Source organism: Mesoplodon densirostris, chromosome 9 (genome assembly GCF_025265405.1).
Source record: "Mesoplodon densirostris isolate mMesDen1 chromosome 9, mMesDen1 primary haplotype, whole genome shotgun sequence".
Taxonomy (NCBI): domain Eukaryota; kingdom Metazoa; phylum Chordata; class Mammalia; order Artiodactyla; family Ziphiidae; genus Mesoplodon; species Mesoplodon densirostris.
In genome coordinates, this window is record NC_082669.1 from 98,713,214 (window position 1) to 98,730,721 (window position 17,508).

A 17,508-nucleotide genomic window follows, 5' to 3' on the forward strand; every position below is an offset into this window, starting at 1 on the left:
TGAGTTGTGGTGAAGGAAATTACAGTGTTTATTGCAGGGTTGCAAGCAAGAAGAATGGGCAGCTGATGCTCAAAAGACCCAAACTCCCTGATGACTTTCAGGGAAGGATTTTTAAAGGCAACATTTAGGGGTGAGGGTTGCAGCTCGTGGACTTTCTTCTGATTGGGTGGTGGTGAGGTAACAGGGTGATGTTTTGGGAATCTTAACAATCATCCTTCTGGTTCCAACCAGTCTGGGGTCTGCATGGTTATTATGGTCAGCATGTAATCACCTTTTCCACCTGGGCTGGGGTCTTATTTTCTGCAGAACTCAAAGATATGCATCAGATTGTTATGTACATCCCTTGAGGAGGAACTAGGACTCTGAACTAGTGTTTATTTTTATTTTTTTATAAATTTATTTTATTTATTTATTTTTGACTACGTTGGGTCTTCATTGTGCACAGACTTTCTCTAGTTGTGGCGAGCGGGGGCTACTCTTCATTGAGGTGTGCAGGCTTCTCATTGCGGTGGCTTCTCTTGTTGTGGAGCACAGGCTCTAGGAGCACAAGCTTCAGTAGTTGTGTCACGCGGGCTCAGTAGTTGTGGCTCACAGGCTTAGTTGCTCCGCGGCACGTGGGATCTTCCCAGACTGGGGATTAAACCTGTGTCTCCTGCATTGGCAGGCAGATTCTCAACTACTGTGCCACCAGGATAGTCCCTGAACTAGTATTTAAACTATTATTACTTTTCTTGCTTCTCCTTTGTTTCTGCATTCCATCATTTCCCTAATTAGTAATAGCTTGAGTCTGCTCTTTGGAACTTAGGGAAGGCCTAGGAGAATAAAGCCTTTTTCTAAAAACAAGAAACAGGGGACACAGGGGGCTTTTGTATCCAGGAAGGACCTGCAGAATTCTGCTTGGTTTCAGCACCACCCACCCAGTTTGACTGGAGCCTATTCCAGAAAGAGCCTGCTACTGGCATTGGATGACCTGTTAGGTATGAACCAGGAAATTCCAACAACAACCAGGTACTCTGCCTTTGAGCAACAGCTTCTTGAGGGACCCCAAGCTAACATAATTATGTTTTTTTTACTTCTCTATGTATGTATTCCATTCATCAGTTTTGTTTCTGTTTTTGTTTTAATGTTTAAAATAATCATGGCAATCTGTATAGTAATAAGAGTCAGAGAGAGAGACATAATCTGGTGGCGTATCTGCGGGGGCTGGTAGTGTTGCTGAAATGTCTAGAAACCATTTCTGACCTCTCAGTTCAGAATTCTGAAAATGTGGTAAATCATGCTCTACTACCCAGCAATCATAAATGGTTTCTTTGTATTAACTTCTTGAGAAGAGGTCTTTTGTTTTCCAATCTTTAAAGCTGCCCTGAGGCAAAAAATACCAATATGGGTGAAATTTTTTGCAGGTATAGGGGAACAGAATTTGCCATCCCAAAATGTATCTCTTTGGCATATTAATTATTTTAAGCTAGTTATTTTCTAAGAAACAGCAAACATGGGGAAGACTCTGAAAACAAAGAAGGAGTTACCCTTTTGTAAGAAACATTTATATTTGTGAGTGAAATCTCCTTTTGTACAGATGTCTCCTTCACTGTACCTGGAAAAGGAGGATGACCAAATCTCTGGAAACTTTTATCAATAGAGAAGGCACTGACTTAAATCTGTATAACAACCTTACCCTTGCTTACTGCACTTTTCCTAGCCACCTCCCATAACTGACTCTCCCCTCCCTCAAAATCCTCTTCTGTCTTTAGCTGAAGGTGGTATTTAAGAGAGGGCTTTGCCCATTTTGGTGAGTTACTCAGTTTCCCTGGATCTTTCCCATGTATACATGTTATTAAACTTTTGTTTCATTTTCTCCGATTAATCTGTCTCATGTCAGTTTAATTCTTACACCAGCCAACAGAACCTAGAAGGTTAGAGGGAAATTTCTTCCTCCCCAGCACAGGTATTTGTCTAACCATTCATTTCCGCATTTACGGTCTCAGTGATCCTCATGAGAATTATTGTATTATTGACCCCATTTGAGAGACGAGGAAACAAAGCCTCAGGGAGATTGAGTGATGCCACTTGCCAGTTGTCCCCTAAGTGGGATACCGGAAAGAGAACCAATGTCTTTGACTTCTGGTCCTCAGTGTCTTTGCTTTCTCCTTTCATTTGACACTTGTTTTGATACCATTATATTTTAACACTAAGTAGGGCTTTCGATGTAACAGAACTTCCCAGGAGCCCTAACCCCTTTGTGGACTTCAGCCAACAGCTCAGCTCAAGACAGTAGAGTTTCATCTCACTCTGGCTCTTGGTATACATACCAGACATTGTCTAGACAAACTAAAAAGACCCCACTAGACCAGGACAATTACAAATGACAGTGACCAGGAGAAAATGGAGCATTTCTCCCCCCTTTTTACATTTATTTATTTGTTCATCCATTAGTTCATTCCTATTACTTTACCCAAATGCTTTTCAGTGAAGGAGGAAATTAAATAAGTATAATATTCTCTGCCTGTACTCAAGAAGTTTACAATCTACTCAGGGAGTTTATGTGTCTACAAAAATTATTAGCAGTCTCTTGAACTTTTAGAGTGTGTAACATGGAATTTTATTGGACATATGGATTATAATTTTTAAAAAACAGTTTTCTCGATGCTGTTTTTCAGTGAATAGTCTTATGATGCTGCCTTAATCTTAAATTTGCCTCTATCTGAAGTTTATTCATTTTCATTATTATGGTGTTCTGTTGTATGTAAATATACCTCAATTTCTGTATTCTATTTGGGGTGGATATTTGAGCTGTTTCAGTTTGGGGCTGTTAGGCTATAATCCAGCCCTTCCCCTTCTGCTGCAGCAGTGATGTTAGGGTATTCTCTCCTCATGGCTCCCTCATGGCCATTATTAAATGTCTGAATGTAGGTATTTCATATTCTTTTTGCCAGTAATAATGTAGGCCCCATAGAAACAGAGCCCCTTGAATGGTCTGGCTCTCCAGCCCAGGCTCTGCCATCCACCTGGCTGCCCAAGAACACTGGCCACATTGGAAGGAAGTATGTCACCCATGAAAGACAGTAACCATAGGGGACTCTGAATCCAGAGCATGGCTTGCAAGTGTGAGGAAGAGCAAACCCATCTGAGCTGTTTTTGCACAAGGAGATAGAAGACTTCTGGCAGTTGTCAGGGAAATCCCTGCCATAAATTTCTCCTAGCTGCTCTGAAGACAAACTCCAGACTTCCCAGTTACATTAACCCTTAACTTCATTCTTGAGCACTTTCCAGTAGTCTTTCTGTCACACCCTGCATACTCAGAGACCACAACATCCTCAATTTCCCAGCCTTGTTTGTCACCTAACCCAATCTGCCTCACACAAAAATGCATTCCTCTGGAAAATCAAGTGTCCCAGGATCACTGGAAAACTCATTTAAAAGACCAGCTTACCCTTAGATAAAACTACGTACACCTGATGATTGGAAAATGGCATTAGAACTAATCATTGTAAAGCAAATAGCTTGGGAGTGATGATTTAAATTTGCCATGGTAGAAATATAACATTTAGGAATAATGAGTATAATTGATTCTAAAAGAACATTTCTTTGATCTTTGAGCGATTGCTATTAATAATGCAAGCCTAGGGCCTCCCTGGTGGCGCAAGTGGTTGAGAGTCCGCCTGCCGATGCAGGGGATACGGGTTCGTGCCCCGGTCTGGGGGGATCCCATATGCCGCGGAGCGGCTGGGCCCGTGAGCCATGGCCGCTGAGCCTGCGCGTCCGGAGCCTGTGCTCCGCAACGGGGGAGGCCACAACAGTGAGAGGCCCGCATAAAGCAAAAAAAATAAAAAAAAAAAAAATAAATAAATAATGCAAGCCTAAAGAAAAATGTAAGGCTAAAATTGTTTAAATTGATTGTTCCAGAGTACATTTTTAATATACTTTATTGATTGGGGAGTAAAATAAAATTTAAAATAAAATTCACTGTTGTTACCAGAGCACTGGCTCTGGTTTCATATTGTAGTTCATATCATCAACTATGTATTTGTTGTACTAGAAAGGTATTATTGAGTTTCTAATTTAAATCTGTAAGTTCTTTCATTATGATATGAATCACTATGTGATAACTAATATTCATTTACCACTAAAAATTCACAAAGCAGTATTTCATAGATATAAATTAGACATTACTAAATGATTACCCACTATATATTTTATAGAAAGAATTTATTTAATATTATGGAAATTTCATCCGTATAAAAGTAACTGCTATTAACATTTAGAGTGTGTAACATGTATACTATTTTACATTTATTTTTATTTTTAAGTAATATCAGACTTTAAAAATTTGCAAAAATGGTATAAAGCATTCTCTGTATACACTTTACCCACCTTTCCCTAATGTAAACATGTAGTATAACCATCATACAATGATCAAAACCAGGAAACTAATATGGATACAGTACTATTAACTAATCTAAAGACCTTATTCAAATATTACCAACTGTTCCATTAATGTCTTTTTCTGGTTCAGAATCCAATCCAAGGCCCCACATTGCATTTAGTTAACATGCCTCCTCAGTCTCATCCAATCTGAAACAGTTTTGTTCTGTTTGTTTTGCTTTCTTTTGTTTTGTTGTTGTTGTTTTCATGGCTTTGACAATTTTGAAGAGCACTGACAAGTTATTTCGTGAAATGTCCCACAATTTGGGATTGTGGTATGATAATATGTTTGGTCTTAGAAATAAACCCACATGCTTATGGTGAATTAATCTATGAAAAAGGAGGCAAGAATATACAATGGAGAAAAGAAAGTCTCCTCAATAAGTGGTGCTGGGAAAACTGGACAACTACCTGTAAAAACAATGAAATTAGAGAGGGCAGACAGCAGAAGGAAGAAGAACTACAATCCTGCAGCCTGGAACAAAAACCACGTTCATAGAAATATAGACAAGATGAAAAGGCAGAGAGCTATGTACCAGATGAAGGAAAAGATAAAACCCCAGAAAAACAACTAAATGAAGTGGAGATAGGAAACCTTCCAGAAAAAGAATTCAGAATAATGATAGTGAAGATGATCCAGGACCTTGGAAAAAGAATGGAGGCAAAGATCGAGAAGATGCAAGAAATATTTAACAAAGACCTAGACGAATTAAAGAACAAACACCTAGAAGAATTAAAGAACAAACAAACAGAGATGAACAATACAATAACTGAAATGAAAAATACACTAGAAGGAATCAATAGTAGAATAACTAAGGCAGAGGAACAGATAAGTGATCTGGAAGACAGAATGGTGGAATTCACTGCTGTGGAACAGAATAAAGAAAAAAGAATGAAAAGAAATGAAGACAGCCTAAGAGACCTCTGGGACAACATTAAACACAACAACATTCACATCATAGGGGTCCCAGAAGGAGAAGAGAGAGAGAAAGGACCCGAGAAAATATTTGAAGAGGTTATACTCAAAAACTTCCCTAACATGGGAAAGGAAACAGCCACCCAAGTTCAGGAAGCACAGAGAGTCCCAGGCAGGATAAACCCAAGGAGAAACACACCAAGACACATAGTAATCAAATTGACAAAAATTAAAGACAAAGGAAAATTACTGAAAGCAACAACAGAAAAATGACAAGTAACATACAAGGTAACTCCCATAAGGTTAACAGCTGATTTCTCAGCAGAAACTCTACAAGCCAGAAGGGAGTGTCATGATATATTTAAAGTGATGAAAGGGAAGAACCTACAACCAAGATTACTCTACCCGGCAAAGATCTCATTCAGATTCGATGGAGAAATCAAAAGCTTTACAGACAAGCAAAAGCTAAGAGAATTCACCACCACCAAACCAGCTCTACAACAAATGCTAAAGGAACTTCTCTAAGTGGGAAACACAAGAGAAGGAAAGAACCTACAAAAACAAACCCATAACAATTAAGAAAGTGGTAATAGGAACATACATATCGATAATTACCTTAAACGTGAATGGATTAAATGCTCCAACCAAAAGACACAGGCTCACTGAATGGATACAAAAACAAGACCCATATATATGCTGTCTACAGGAAACCCGCTTCAGACCTAGAGACACATACAGACTGAAAGCTAGGGGATGGAAAAAGATATTCCATGCAAATGGAAATCAAAAGAAAGTTGGAGTAGCAATACTCATATCAGATAAAATAGACTTTAAAATAAAGAATGTTACAAGAGACAAGGAAGGACACTACATAATGATCAAGGGATCAATCCAAGAAGAAGATGTAGCAATTTTAAATATATATGCACCCAGCACAGGAGCACCTCTGTACATAAAGCAACTGCTAACAGCTATAAAAGAGGAAATCGACAGTAACACAATAATAGTGGGGTACTTTAACACCTCACTTACACCAGTGGACAGATCATCCAAACAAAATTAATAAGGAAACACAAGCTTTAAATGACACAGTAGACCAGATAGATTTAACTGGTATTTACAGGATATTCCATCCAAAAAAAGCAGATTACACTTTCTTCTCAAGTGCACATGGAACATTCTCCAGGATAGATCACATCTTGGGTCATAAATCAAACCTCAGTAAATTTAAGAAAATTGAAATCATATCAAGCATCTTTTCTGACCACAATGCTATGAGATTAGAAATCAGTTACAGGGAAAAAAATGTAAAAAACACAGATACATGGAAGCTAAACAATATGTTACTAAATAATGAAGAGATCACTGAAGAAATCAAAGAGGAAATCAAAAAATACCTAGAGACAAATGACAACCAAAACACCACGATCCAAAACTTATGGGATGCAGCAAAAGCAGTTCTAAGAGAGAAGTTTATAGCAATACAAGCCTACCTCAAGAAACAAGAAAAATCTCAAATAAACAATCTAACCTTACATCTAAAGGAACTAGAGAAAGAAGAACAAACAAAACCCAAAGCTAGTAGAAGGAAAGAAATTATAAAGATCAGAGCAGAGATAAATGAAATAGAAACAAAGAAAATAGCAAAGATCAATAAAACTAAAAGCTGGTTCTTTGAGAAGATAAACAAAATTGATAAACCATTAGCCAGACTCATCAAGAAAAAGAGGGAGAGGACTCAAATCAATAAATTTAGAAATGAAAAAGGAGAAGTAACAACAGACACTGCAGAAATACGAAGCATCCTAAGAGACTACTACAAGCAACCCTATGCCAATAAAGTGCACAACCTGGAAGAAATGGACAAATTCTTAGAAAGGTATAACCTTCTAAGATTGAACCAGGAAGAAATAGGAAATATAAACAGACCAATCACAAGTAATGAAATTGAAACTGTGATGAAAAATCTTCCAACAAATAGAAGTTCAGGACGAGATGGCTTCACTGGTGAATTCTATCAAACATTTAGAGAAGAGCTAACACCCATCCTTCTCAAACTCTTCCAAAAATTGCAGAGCAAGGAACACTCCCAAACTCATTCTATGAGACCATCATCACCCTGATACCAAAACCAGACAAAGATACTACAAAAAAAATTACAGACCAATATCACTGATGAATATAGATGCAAAGATCCTCAACAAAATACTAGCAAACAGAATCCAAGAACACATTAAAAGGATCATACACCATGATCAAGTGGGATTTATCCCAGGAATGCAAGGATTCTTCAGTATACACAAATCAATCAGTGTGATACACCGTATTAAAAAATTGAAGAATAAAAACCATATGATCATCTCAATAGATGCAGAAAAAGCTTTTGAGAAAATTCAACACCCAATTATGATAAAAACTCTCCAGAAAGTGGGCATAGAGGGAACCTACCTCAACATAATAAAGGCCATATTTAAAAAAATGAAATTAAAACATTCTCTCACACCATGTACAAAAATAAATTCAAACTGGATTAAAGACCTAAATGTAAGACTTCATACTGTAAAACTCCTAGAGGAAAACATAAGCAGAACACTTTTTGACATAAATCTCAGCAATATTTTTTGGCTCTGTCTCCTAGAGTAATGGAAGTAAAAGCAAAAATAAACAAATGGGACGTAATTAAACTTAAAAGCTTTTGCACAGCAAAGAAAACCAAAATCAAAATGAAAAGACAACTTACAGAATGGGAGAAAATATTTGCTAATTATGTGACCAACAGGGATTAATTTCATACATATATATGAATCATTTTGTTGTATACCTAAAACTAACACATGGTATATCAACTATATTGCAATACAATTTTTTAAAAATTTGGTCTTTGTCCCCTTTTCCTGCCATTGAGCTCCTAAAATGCTTGAGATTTCCAGAGTGATAGAATTATCTTTGTTACACTAGTAAGGTTACTCCTGACCCTAGATAGCTTCTGGATCGGGGGCTGGTTACCAAAAAAACCCAACCATGTGATTAAAAGAATAGAACTTTCAGCCTTTGTGGAGAGAAGAGGGACTAGAGATTGAGTTCAATCACCAGTAATAAATATTTTGTCAACTGAAAAAAATGCACAGTGTGAGAGTTGTGAGTTAAGTTCTGTTTGCGGTCTAATGAGGACTATAGCCTGGGGGATAGCCTCTCAGATAGCTCTGAGGAACTGCTCTGAAAAGGTAGGGGGGGATGTCCCTGGTGGTCTAGTGGATAAGACTCCACACTCCCAATGCAGGGGGCCCGGGTTTGATCCCTGATCAGGGGACTATATCCCTCATGCATGCTACAACTAAGAGTCTGCATGCTGCAACTAAGAAGTCTACATGCTGCAACTGTGTGCCTCCATGCTGCAACTGAAGATCCAACATGCCACAACGAAGATCGCGCATGCCTCAACTAAGACCCAGTGAGAAAGAAAGGGAGGGAGGGAGGAAGGGAGGGAGGGAGAAAGAAAAAGTAGGGGGAGTTCAGTATATACATGATTTTAGTGAAGGGATACAGGCAGTCAGGTACACATTTTGGCAGAATGTTGCTGCTAGCCATGGGCAGAAGATGTCTCTGTTAATGATTTGAAAAGATGCAAGAAAATGCGCTCATAAAATCTCCTAAAAGTATTCAACTATCTGAAGGCCTCTTCCACCAGTTTTTTCCAGAGCACAGAGTGCCTCATTCCTGATCTTCACCCTGAACTCCTTTCAGGGTGTGTTGGAGGTCAGTGGCTGCAGTGGCTAATAACTTTATTCTTGTAGAACCAGATGGTTAGTGACAATTTTTAGTTGGCGTAATTAATCTTGTCTAGGTAATGAAGCCTTGACAGAAGCTCTTGAACAACAAGGACCTGGGAGCTTCTCGGTTGGTGAACACATTAGTGTACTGGGAGGATAGCCCCCTGGGAAAAGTGTGGAAGCTCTGCACTCCCTAATCCCTCCTCAACACTTGTCTTCCATTTGGCTGTTCCTGAGTTGTATCCTTTATATTAAAACTGTAGTTGTAAGTGTAGCACGTTCCTGAGGTCTGTGGGCTATTCTAGAGAATCATCAAAACTGAGCAGAGGGGTGTGGTTGTGGGAACCCCCAAATGTGTGATTGGGTGGGCAGAAATGTGCTTTGAGGACACACAAGAATTTCAGCTGGTGTCTGAAGTAGGGGCAGCATTGTGGGACTGTGCCCCTTAACCTACATGGTCTGTGCTAATTCCGGGTAGTTAGTGTCAGGATTGAAGTGAATGGTAGGACCCACAGCTGGTGTCACAAAACTGATCTTGGAAAATGACACACAGGGTTATCTGATGTCTCCTCATGATAAATTCGGGTTAATATTTTTGGTAAGTAAACCACAGAAGTTGATCTTGTGGGGGGCCACAGGGTGTGGCAGCTTGAAGCAGGATCTTAGTTCCCTGACCAGAAATTGAACCCAGGCTGTGGTGGGAAGAGCACCGAATCCTAACGACTAGAACACGAGGGCCAGCAGGCTTGAAACAGAACCTCAGTCCTTGTCTTCTTTCAAGAAAGAATTCAGCAAAGAGACAGAGGTAGTGAAGTGGGTAATGCATTTATTAGAAGCAAAGTACATGTGGAAGAACACACAGGCAGCATGTGGAGTGAGCCCCATGCTTTTGGGGTGGCTTAAATTGAATATATGGGGGCAGTTTTCTGGGTTCCCTCTGGCCAATCATCTTGCTCGTTGCCCATATTTGGTCTGACTCATGTGCGTAAACATCTTTTACCCAAGATAGATTCCAGTGTGGGGGTTTCTGGGAGATTGGCAGGACATAATATGGGCTGGTGCTCCCTCCCTCCCCTGACCCCTGAGGACTTTTCTGCGCATGTGTGGTCTGAGAGGTCTCCTTGATCCCAAGAAAAATGTGGCCTCCTTATCTGTTACTCAAGCAGAGCTCTGCCATTATCTTTATCTCGGAAGAGTCAACAGGAGACAAGTTCCAGCTGCTCAGCCTGGGGCCCAGATATCTCCTGTCTCAAAGTGATATTGAGTCCTTCTCAGTTCATGATGTCAGCAGGCACATGATGATGTCATGTCTCATATCGGCGAGGAAGGAAGTTTCCTCTACACTTCTGTGTTCTTCTGTCTGATCTAAGAATTAAATTGACATGAGGCAGATTAACAGTAGAAATCAAACAAAAGTTTAACAACATGTATACATGGGAGAGACCCAGGAGAAGTGAGTAACTCACCAAAATGGCAGAAGCCCAAATACCACCTTCAGCTAAAGACAAAAGAGGATGTTGTGGGTGGTGGTTTGGGACTTCAAAAGGGAGGAAGGCAGTTCACAGAGAGATGGAAAAGCAAATGTTCGGTAAACAGAGACAATGGAACATGGAGAGGAATTTTAACAGACAAACTTTGCTAGGCTCCTTCCTGTCTACCATACCTACTCTGTACTGTAGTTATCTATGGTGACAGTTCCTTTCCTGGAATAAGTTCTCTATTTACATTCTTTTAGGCAGTTAGGGGAAAGGTCAAAGTTTCTTCCTGAGTCTTTTGGTCCTTGACTGTTTATAGCTCTAAATAATCCAAATACCAAAGACACGTTTTGGGGTAAATTGTGTTCTTGTACACTCTTTGCCAGAATGTTAACTTTGATCACTTGGTTAAGGTGTTGACTGCCAGGTTTCTACACTGTATAGTTATATTTCCTCCAAACCTATTATTTTTTTTTTTTTTTTTTTTTGCGGTATGCGGGCCTCTCACTGTTGTGGCCTCCCCCGTCGCGGAGCACAGGCTCCGGACGCGCAGGCTCCGGACGCGCAGGCTCAGCGGCCATGGCTCACGGGCCCAGCCGCTCCGCGGCATATGGGATCCTCCCAGACCGGGGCACGAACCCGTATCCCCTGCATCGGCAGGCGGACTCTCAACCACTTGCGCCACCAGGGAGGCCCAAACCTATTATTTTTAAATGTTTCAAATTATAAGATATTAAGTTATTCATAACTTCTTCCCAGATGTCAAAAAGAATTAAAAAAAAATTATCAGTATAAGAAAAGAGAACTCCATTAGAGAAAATGAAAGAAACATATTTGTATAATTGAACAAATTTTTGGAGAAAGTAGATGAAATACAGGAGGGGAAAGGAGAAGACCTTAGAGTTACCAGTTTCAACAGAATGTGGCACTGAGATGTCACTGATTGGACAGGGTATGAATTTACCTTCTATCTCCATGTCAGTCATAACTGATGAATTTTCATTTAAATTAGAAGATAAAAAACCCAAAGACTCCATTAAACCCAATGTACTTTTCGTGAATGCAGGTACAGATCCATATAAATGGAATATTCAAAGGAAATTCTAGTTGATACTTATCCACCTCAAGTTACAAATAATAAATTTTAGGGACCATTACACACAAATTCTTCCAGATGACAAAAAAAGATTACCAGAACATTCAGCTTCAAAGCTGTATTTTGTCTCTATATCAAAGTCATTGCAAATGAAAAAAATTGACTTAAGATTGATAATAGTACAAAGTTTGGAAACGGTTATCACATGCTCTTAGTAAACATGAAAATTAAATGCATATCAACAATAGTGTTAGGCATTTGAAATTGAACTGTGATTTTAAAATATAGCTATAATTATTAATGCTACAAAACAGAAACTATGTGAAAATAAGATAAAATATCTCATGCACTTGTTAACACAATATAGATGATACAGTTTGGGTGCAACAGTGCTAACATTCAGATCATCCGAGAACTTTATGAGCATAAAAAATGGGCATTTTCTTCATCTGTCGTAACCACAACAAATGATAACATTAAGTGTAGAATATTTTCTTAGAATACAAACATCAACAGCAAATCATACATTATTTGAATAAGGTAAGAAGTGCTAAATATCACTCACCTATTTTAGATACAACACCTGATACACACTATGTAGAACAGATTATAATTATTACCAATTTTTTGGATTTCAAAAAGGCAAACATGTCTGTAACACTGTGTGGGAGTTTGTTCAGTAAATGATGTGACTAGAAAAAGACTATATATATTTTTCATAATGTTGACTATTGTCTCCCTCCACAAAAACTACCAGAATAACCTGTTGGTCAGGCAAAGTTAAGCATATTAGACTTACAGCAGCAGAGGAGAGCACCATCTTAACAGAGTCTTAGTGTCTCGGCAGGGAAAAGTTTCTGGCTCTATGCTCAGGTAATTTAAGGCAAGTTCTTCAAGATAGGGAACTGGCGAGGATTAGGCAGAGTTTGTAACATAATAGTTTAGGATTAGTGGGCACAGCAAGTCTTGAAACAAGTCTGGATACACAAACTCTTTTCCTGATAAGCAAGCTGTTTGTCCAGGTGAGCACACAGTTTTTTTGATATGACTAGCTGGTTTCCACAATGAGGTAACTCTTTGCCTTGATAAATTGGTTTGCAGAAATTTCCTGAAGCAAATGGTGAAGTTAGTTATTTACTGGTTAACAATCTTATCTCCATGGGCTAGAATTTCCTGGGGAAAAGCAGTTAAGCCATATTGACACAGATACTATCACTTCTCAGTAGAATGCTTACAAAAATAATCTAGACAGAATCTAGACAAATCTACAAATAATAAAATAATCTAGACAAAATAATTTGAATGACCAGGCATATGACAATGCCACAAATATGCATGGAAAACAGGGATCATGGCAGAAAATCCCTGAAAAGAATTATAAAATATTCCATATTCCTTGTTTCATTTAAACTTGATAGAAAACATACAACTTTTTTGGTATCAATGTTGGAGTTTATTGAAAACAATTTTAGGAAAGAAATTTGAAGCCATTTTTGAAAAAAAAAATATGAGCAAGTGAAGCTGAAGCTATCATGACACTAGAAACTTACTTAAAGGAAAATGCAATGCTCTGTTAAAAACCATTGTGCTGTTGTATTTTCTGCAACACAAGTCAAAGGTTTGATTTCGAAAATAATCATTTTAACATTTATTTGGTAGGTACCAATTTGTAGTAATAGCTTCAGTAAAATTGATGTTAAGTGAAAAATGATGCAGGAACAAAAATTCATTGTACACAATGCACTTAAAAGCATCAAAGGAATTAATACATTTTTTGAAGACAAAGCAATAATGTTTGTGAAAAATATATTGATACTAAACAAATTGCAGAGTCTCTTGACATTGATATCTCTCCCAATATAGGTGATACCAAAAAAGGAGTAAGAAGTTTTAATTCAACTGAGAATCCCATTTATGATCCAAAACTAAATTTAAATTCAATTTTCTTTTTTCTTTATTAGATACAACAACATCATTTTTTTTTTTTTTTTTGCAGTACGCAGGCCTCCCACCATTATGGCCTCTCCTGCTGCGGACCACAGGCTCCGGACACGCAGGCCCAGTGGTCATGGCTCACGGGTCCAACCGCTCCGCGGCATGTGGGATCCTCCCAGACCAGGGAACGAACTCATGTCCCCTGCATTGGCAGGCAGACTCTCAACCGCTGTGCCACCAGGGAAGCCCCAACAACATCATTTTTAAAGGAGAGTTTTAAAATACTGGAAGAATATAATGGCCTTTCAGTGTCATAGATGGCAAATGTAATTTAAAGAATAAACTATTGCAACTGTGTAAACACTAATAGTTGAAGTTGTCTGGTGAACAAAGTAAGGAAAATGATACTAAGGGGAATTCTATGTATAAGGACTAAAATCCTAAGTTGATTTCTAAAATCTACACTTACAATACTCTAGTTTAAGAATTGCAGGGGGCTTCCCTGGTGGCACAGTGGTTGAGAGTCCGCCTGCCGATGCAGGGGACGCGAGTTCGTGCCCTGGTCCAGGAGGATCCCACGTGCCGTGGAGCGGCTGGGCCCGTGAGCCATGGCCGCTGGGCCTGCGCGTCCGGAGCCTGTGCTCCGTGGCGGGAGAGGCCACAACGGTGAGAGGCCCGTGTACCGCAAAAAAAAAAAAAAAAAAAAAAAAAAAAAAGGCAGTATATTTGCAGTAATAATTTACAGGACACATTTCCAATAACTCTTTGTGGCTCTTGGGATAAATTTAACCTTGCAATTCCATTTGCCAATGAAGAGTTTTATAGCTTCATGAAAATAAAATTTATTAAAGGTATAAATATCACAAGAAAAACTGCATTTCTATAGAAAATAAGACAGAAGCAAGTAGGCATTAAAACTCGTAAAAAAATTTTCTCTGTGAAAGCAAGATGTATAATTACTTTATAACAAATTATTAAGTCCTAATTTCTTGAGTACTCTAGTGAGTTATTATGATTACAAGTTTTACTTCCTTTATTGTGTGTTCAGTACTTTAATTTGTAGATTTTTAAAATTATTATCTAAGTTTCAGGTGTACAGCATTATAATTCAACAACTGTATACACTACAGAGTAATCACCACAAGTCCATCACCAAACAGTTGACCCACTTCACCCATTTCACCCACCCTCAAATGCCCTTCCCCTCTGGTAACCACTAATCTAATACATATATCACGTCTTCTTTATCCATTCATTCATCAGTGGACACTTGGATGTTTCCATACCTTGGCTACTGTAAGTGGTGCTGTGATGAATATAAGGGTGTTAATTTGTAGAATTTATATAGAATGACCTCAAGCTTACTGTAATTTTTAATATTAAAAAATAAATAATATACTACCTTCTAAAAATTGTACTTGAGGAAAATAAAATTAATCATATTCAAGGAAGGGACAAATTTCCTATTTTACACAAAGGCAGTATATGGGTGGCAAAGCATATTCTCAAAATGTTAAAAACATAACTCTTAAACAAATGGCACATTACACTGCCTATCTCACAGTAAAACTTCATTTTTGAAATCCCGTTAGATACCTGCACCCTGTGCTTCCTTTCCAGTTTTCCTACCTACACTCCTCCCCAACACCTTCCCTAGCACTTCTTTTTTTCTAGTGCAAAGTGCTGCATGGTGGGGATATTGAATAATATCCTCCAAACTGAAAAGGAACTTTGAGACTGAAAAACAAAGCAGGCAACTGTGTGAAGTGCAATTATGAAGTTTATTGTGGGTAACTTACATACAGGCAGGATCAGGCGGATGAAGGTCCAGAGGCATTCACGGCTACACTCTGTGCTGCAGAAAGGGGTACAGGGGGATATAAGGGGCCTAATCTAAAAACATAATCTGACTACTAAGGGAGGAGCATGTCCACACCCATGGAAACTGGGGTTTTTTTCTTCCCTCCCCCCCAGGGGGGGTCTCATGACCATCAGGCCTTGCAGGCCATTAACTATCTGCATCAGCAAAAGGCATTCTTGCAGTTTTCATATTAGATGAAGGCAAGGGTAAATGTTGATAGGGAACTTATCTGGCTCTGACACATTCCTGGTGAGTAGGCTAGAGCTCAGTCATGCAGAAAGGGGAGGGGGTCGTACTGTGGGCCTGAGATGGAGCTGACAAAATGGAGTCAGGGTGGTTCAGCCACACAGGAAGTATAGCCTTCTGCAGTGTTGCAGCCTTACATCCAGTAGCCTCTAAGCAAAAAACATTTCAAACATTTCATACTAACGGGATTCAAGACATGTGACCCCAGAATATGGCACCTTGGTATATTGACAATCTTACACAGAAGGAGTATGGGAAAACAGCAGGAGGAAGGTCATGCTGACCTCCGCTACCTCACCCTTCTCCTGTTTCAAGGTCAACAATCTCCCACGTGAATGTACCCTCCCTGTACCAGGAGGAAGAAAGGCATCCTTATCACCAGAGACAGGGAACTGGGGGCTGAGAAATCTGTATAAATAAACTTTGTTAAACTAATTCTTATCTTCCTACTTACTCCTTTATCACTGACTACTCCTAACCAAAACGTGTCTGTCTTCTCAATTCATCACAAATTTAATGTTTCTTTGTCTACAAGGTATAAAAGCTCCTACTCTGGTCACTTCTTTGAGTCTTCATTCTCTTGGGAAGGCACCCATGTACTTGTAACAATTCAATAAGACGTGTATGTGTTTCGCCTGTTAATCTGTCTCACGTCAGTTTAATTTTCAGACCCAGCCAGTGATCCTAAGAGGGTTGACGAAAACTTTCCTCCCCTACAGTACATTAAGATCCAAAATGAATAATAAATTTCAAATCAATTTTTTTTCTTTTTATTGTCACTGTTGGCTAAAACTGACCAGCCTTGCCTCAAAAAACATAAAAGACACTACTATATATAAAATAGATAACTAATAAGAATCTGCTATATAGCACAGGGAACTCTACTCAATACTCTGTAATAGGGACTTCCCTGGCAGTCCCATGGTTAATATTCTGTGCTTCCACTATAGGGGCATGGGTTCGATTTCTGGTTGGGGAACTAATATCCTGCATGCCGTGTGGCAGGGCCAAAAAAACCCCAAAAAAGGACGACAACAACAACAAAAACCCCACACAATTCTGTAGTGGCCAATATGGGAAAATAATCTAAAAACAAACAAACATAAAAGATAAGCTGGCTTGTCTGTTTCCAGTCTTTATTTCCTCAACACTAACCCTGTGTTCCATGTTTTCACATCTGTTATCACAATCCGTAGTATAAGGTAGGCTGATATTACTATCACCATTTAACAAATTAAACAACTGAGTTCAAAGAGGCTGACATGTTATAGGTAATAATAAATAGCAAGGCTCCAAGTTGAGATTCAGGTCTTCACATTCCAAGTTCAGAGTTGATTCCTTATTGCTCAGCTCAGAAGTTATAGCCCTTCTGTTCTGCTCAGGTAAATCCATGATTTTGTGCTCTATCTAAGGTGCTGCTTAGAATCTATTAACTATTTATTTCTTCTCCTCCAGGATTTCTCAACCTCAGCATTATCAACATTTTTCTTTTTCTTCTTCTTTTTCTTTTTCTCAAGAGGCTGTCCTGTGCACTGTAGGATGTTTAGCATCATCCCTGGCTTCTACTCACCAGATGTCAATAGCACCTACTCCCAACCTTCCCTACCCCCAGTCATGACAAAATCAACCTGGGTTGAGAACCACTGTTTTACTCTGTGCTGAATTCCTTTAGAATTTGCATCCTCTGTTCCCTTCAGTCTGTGAGAACACATGGAGTCTCAGACCTGGTGTGTCAATGTGGAAAACCTCCCTGCCTGTGCCCTGTACTCTGTCCCTCTCCTGCAATA